The 5,296-nt window shown below is 37.9% G+C and overlaps 1 pseudogene; it reads right to left on the bottom strand.

The window, feature by feature from the left end:
- Positions 1-617: 617 nt before the first annotated feature.
- LOC132646629 (U2 spliceosomal RNA) lies at positions 618-684 on the bottom strand (annotated as a pseudogene).
- Positions 685-5,296: the final 4,612 nt, after the last annotated feature.

Here is a 5,296-nt window from a genome sequence, read left to right as displayed (position 1 = left end):
ATATGTGCAGAGGGAATAGGTCCATCCCATTTATGCTCTCTGGTTGGCAGTTCAGTCTCTATGAGCCCTTGTGAGCCCAGGTTAGTTGATTTTCTAGGTTTCTTGGGGTGTCTTCCCTGCCGGCTCTTTCAACCCTTCCTCCCCCTCTTTTACAGAATTCCCCCAAACTCCATTTAATGTTTGGCTGTGGGTCATTGCATCAGTTTCCATCAGTTGCTAGATGAAGCTTCTCTGATGACATTTATGCAAGGCTCCTGTTTGCAAGTATAGCAGAAAATCATTAATATTGTCAGGGGTGGGCTCCCTTTCATGACATAGGTCTCAAATTGGGCCAGTCATTGGTTGGTCTCAATGACTCAAATGATGCTCCATCTTTTATGGGGTGGTCAGTTCAGGCTCCATATCCTCCATTGCTAGGAGTCTTAGCTAGGGTCACTCTCATAGATTCCTGAAAGTTTCCATTGTTTTAGGTTTCTATTTACACAATGGACTATTATTCGACCATTGAAAACAATGGCATCAAATTGCTTTGTGCAAAGTAAGATAAAAAAAAAAAAGGAGAACCTTCTTTTCTTATTGCCATACTCTTTGAGATAACACAATCCTAGTAATAAAATGAAGAGTGGATAAATTACAATAATACAAAAACTACACTTGATCTTAGCCAAAAGGCCAAGAAGAGATAGAATAATACAAAAACTGTGACAAGAACATGGAATTGACTATTTTAAGCATTTTAAGTATATAGTTCATTAATAGTAAAAGTATTCATAGCGTGCCCATCATCTCTCTATTTTTTACATACACCGTAGGAAGTTGATATTTTTGGCCACTCCACACCTCATCCTGTCTGTAGACTACCAGTACTACCACTCTCTGTCATTGTGACTTGAGCTCTGTGTCTTTCTCACATGAGTGGCATAACTCAGCAGTTGTCTCATTCTGACTAGCTATTTCATTTGACACAAAATCCTCAGCATCCATCCATGTTATCATATGTGTAGTACTCTAGAGGCACTGACATTGCACCCAGTAATACATATCATATTTTGTTTATTTACTAATCTGCCACTTGATACCAAATTTTAAACCATCGTTGACTATCATGCTCATATTAAAGCCAATGCGCAAAAATATCTCCTCATTATCATATTTTAAACCAGCTATGGTAGCTCTTGTCTACAATTCCAGACACATGAATTTGAAATATAAAGATCTGAGAAGTCCAAGATGATGGCACTGGGAGGACACTGTGTCTGAGGAGCAGGACAGCAGTGTCAGCACAGTGACCAGGAGACTGAACTCTGCTACCTAAAACACCATCAATTGTGATTCCCAGGTGAGAGAAAATTTTATGGTATGGAAATCAATCAGGACCGACCTCAGGTCACCCAGTCAATCACTGGAAAAGGTCCTGGGGACCAGAGGGCCCACAGACACCAGCACAGATCAGGACTCACAGCCTCTGGCCCAGAGTGAGGAAACCAGCCTCCTACCCACAGTGGAGCCCTCAGTTGCTGACCCAGAGAGGAGTGCACAGCCTCAGGCCCAGAGCAGAGCACTCAGCTGCCAGCCCAGAGACCTTCTTCAGTGAGAGGACAGCCTGCCTAACAAAGACCACAGTTACCACTCAGGTCTATACACCTGAGGTGAGCAGTTACAATTCCTGAGAACCACTGGCCATTCAGTGACCCTACCCAAAAAGCAGAGGAGGCCTCCTTCAGGAAAATCATCTTCCTGCCAAGGTGATTCTCCCTATGCCAGTATTCCAGGAAGCACCAGAAACTAACAGCCAACACCTAAAATAGCCCAATGGGTAGATGCCAGCATAAAAGCTCAACCAAAAAGAGACAGAGCAATATGGCATCTCCAGAACCTAGTCATCCAGGGGCAAGCAGCCCTGGACACCCCAGCATAATTGAAATTCAAGAGGATGACCTTATATCTATGCTGATGAAGAGGATAATAGAGGAAACAAATAAAATACGTAAGGAATTAAAGGAAGATAAAATCAAATAGATTATGGCCATCTGTAAAGAAATACAGGAAGATAAAAACAAACAGATTATGGCCATCTATAAAGAAATACGGGAAGATGCAGCCAGACAGTTTGTGGCCTTCAGAGAGGAAATAATTAAATCACTGAAAGAAATCAAAGAAACAGAGGAATGTTCAAACAAACAGCTGAAGGAACTGAAAGAAAAACAGGAAAATACAATCAGACAGGTGAAGGAAATCAACAAAACAACTCAAGATCCGAAGATAGATTGGAAAAATTAAAGAAAACACAAATGGAGGAAATCATGAAGAGGAAGAATATAAGGAAGAAAAAAAGAACTACAAAGATAAGTATTACCAATAGACTACAAGAGATGGAAGAAAGAATCTCAGGTGTAGAAGATACAATAGAAGAAATTGATGTATCAGTCAAAGAAAATAATAAATCCAAGAAATTCCTGACATAGACCATCCAAGAAATCCAAGACAATATGAAAAGACAAAACCTAAGAATAACAGGAATATAGGGAAAAGAAGATTCCCTCCTCCAAGGCCCAGAAAATATCTTCAATAAATCATAGAAGAAAATTTCCCCAAGTTAAAGGAGAGGTCTATAAGAATACAAGAGGCCTACAGAAATTCTAATAAATTAGATCAGAAAAGAAAATTCTCCTGCCATGTAATAATCTAAACAGTAAGTATACAGAACAACAACAACAAAACAAAACAAAACAAAACAAAATACTAAAAGCTGAGAGGGAAAAAGGCCAAGTAACATATAATGGCAAACCCATCAGAATCACACCTGATTTCTCAACAAAGACTATGAAAGGGTCTGGACAGATATGCAGATCCTAAGAGAACACAGATGTCAGCTCAGGCTAATATATCCAGCAAAACTCTCAGTCATCTTAGATGGAGAAAGCAAGATATTCAATGACAAAAACAAATTTAAACAATAACTACCCACAAATCCAGCGTTACAGAAGATACTAGAGAGAAAAATACAACCCAGGAAAACTAACTACATTCAGGAAAACACAGGAAACAAATAACCTCACTACAACAAAACTAAAAGTAGCCAAGCACACAAACATACTACTATAGCCAAAAGCAAAATCAAAGCATCTAACAGCCACTGGTCATTAATCTCCCTTAACATCAATGGACTGAACTGTCCAATAAAAAGTCTGTTAGACACAGGCTGACAGAATGGATATGTAAACAAGATCCAACAATTTGTTGCATACAAGAGACACACCTAAGTCACAAAGATAGACATTACCTGAGAGTAAAGGGCTAGAAGACAGTTTTCCAAGCAAATGGACACAGGAAGCAAGCAGGAATAGCCATTCTAAAATCTAATAAAATAAATTTTTAACCAAAATTAATCAAAAGAGATGAGGAAAACTCCACCAGTAAGATACCACAATTCTGAACATCTATGCCACAAATACAATAGCACCCACATTTGTAAAAGAAACATTAATAAAACTGAAACCCTACATAGATTCCCACACATTGATAGTGGGAGACTTCAACACCTCACTTTAAACAAGGGACAGGTCAACAAAACAGAAATTAAACAAAGAAACAATGACTCTAACAGAGGTCATGACTCAAATGGAACTAACAGAACCTTTTAACCAAACAAAAAAAATTTACCTCTTCTCAGAACCTCAAGGAATCTTCTCCAAAATAGACCACAGAGTTGGTCACAAAACAAGCCTCAACAGATACAAAAAGATTGAAATAATCCCATGTATCCTATCTGACCACAATGGACTAAAGCTGGACCTCAACAACAACAGAAATAACAAAAAGCCTACCTGAACATGGAAACTGAACAACTTGCAACTCAGTGAAAGCTGGGTCAGGAAAGAAATAAAGAAATTAAAGTCTTCCTAGAATTCCATGAAGATAAAAGCACTACATACCCAAACTTCTGAGACACAATGAAAGCAGTGCTAAGATTCGAGTTCATTGCACTGAGTGCCTTCAAAAAGAAATTCGAAACATCTCATTCAAATAACTTAATGGCTCACCTAAAAGCCCTAGGGGGAAAAAAAAGAGGAACAGAAGGCTGGAAATAATCAAACTCAGGGCTGAAATCAATAAATTAGAAACAAATAAAATAATTCAAAGAATCAATGAAACCAAGAGCTGGCTCTTTGAGAAAATCAACAAGATAAACAAACCCTTAGTCAAACTAACTAAAAGGCAGAGAGACACTATCCAAATCAACAAAATCAGAAATGAAAAGGGGGGCATAATGAAAGACATTGAGAGGAAATCCAAACAATCATTAGGTATTACTTCAAAAGCCTATATGCCACAAAATTTGAAAATCTAATTAAAATGGACAATTTTCTTGATCGATTCCACTTAATAAAGCTGAATCAAGACCAGGTAAATCAATTAAATAGTCGTATATTCCAAAAGGAAATAGAAGCGGCTATCAAAAAAAAAAAAAAAAAAAAAAAAAAAAGCCCAGGGCCAGATGGTTTCAGAGCAGAATTTTACCAGGCCTTGAAAGAAGAGCTAACACCAATACTCTTCAAACTATTCCACAAAATAGAAACAGAAGGAACACTACCAAACTCATTCAATGAAGCCACAGTCACCTTGGTACATAAACCTCACAAAAACCCAACAAACAAAGAGAATTTCAGGCCAATATCCCTTATGAACATCGATGTAAAAATACTCAACAAAATACTTGCAAACCGAATTCAAGAACACATCAAAGGTATCATCCACTATGACCCAGTAGGCTTCATCCCAGGAAAGTAGGGGTGGTTCAATATACAGAAATCCATTAATGTGATCCACCATATAAACAAAATGAAAGTAAAAAAAAAAAAGCACACATCATAATCTCCTTAGATGCTGAAAAAGCATTTGACAAAATCCAACATCCAGTTATGTTTAAAGTACTGGAGAGATCAGGGATACAAGGCACATACCTGAACATAGTAAACGCAATATACAGCAAGCCTATAGCCAACATCAAACTAAATGGAGAGAAACTTAAATTAATCCCACTGAAATTAGGGACAAGGCAAGGCTGCCCACTCTCTCCATATCTTTTCAACATAGTTCTTGAAGTCCTAGCTAGAGCAATAAGACAAATAAAGGAAATCAAGGGGATACAAATTGGAAAAGATGAAGTCAAAGTATCACTATTTGCAGATGACATGATAGTATACCTGAGTGACCCCAAAAATTCTATCAGAGAGCACCTACAGCTGGTAAACACCTTCATTCAGTAAAGTGGCTGGATATAAAATTAACTAAA

Source organism: Meriones unguiculatus, chromosome 11 (assembly GCF_030254825.1).
Source record: "Meriones unguiculatus strain TT.TT164.6M chromosome 11, Bangor_MerUng_6.1, whole genome shotgun sequence".
NCBI lineage: Eukaryota > Metazoa > Chordata > Mammalia > Rodentia > Muridae > Meriones > Meriones unguiculatus.
This window is presented reverse-complemented; position numbering and strand designations above follow the sequence as displayed.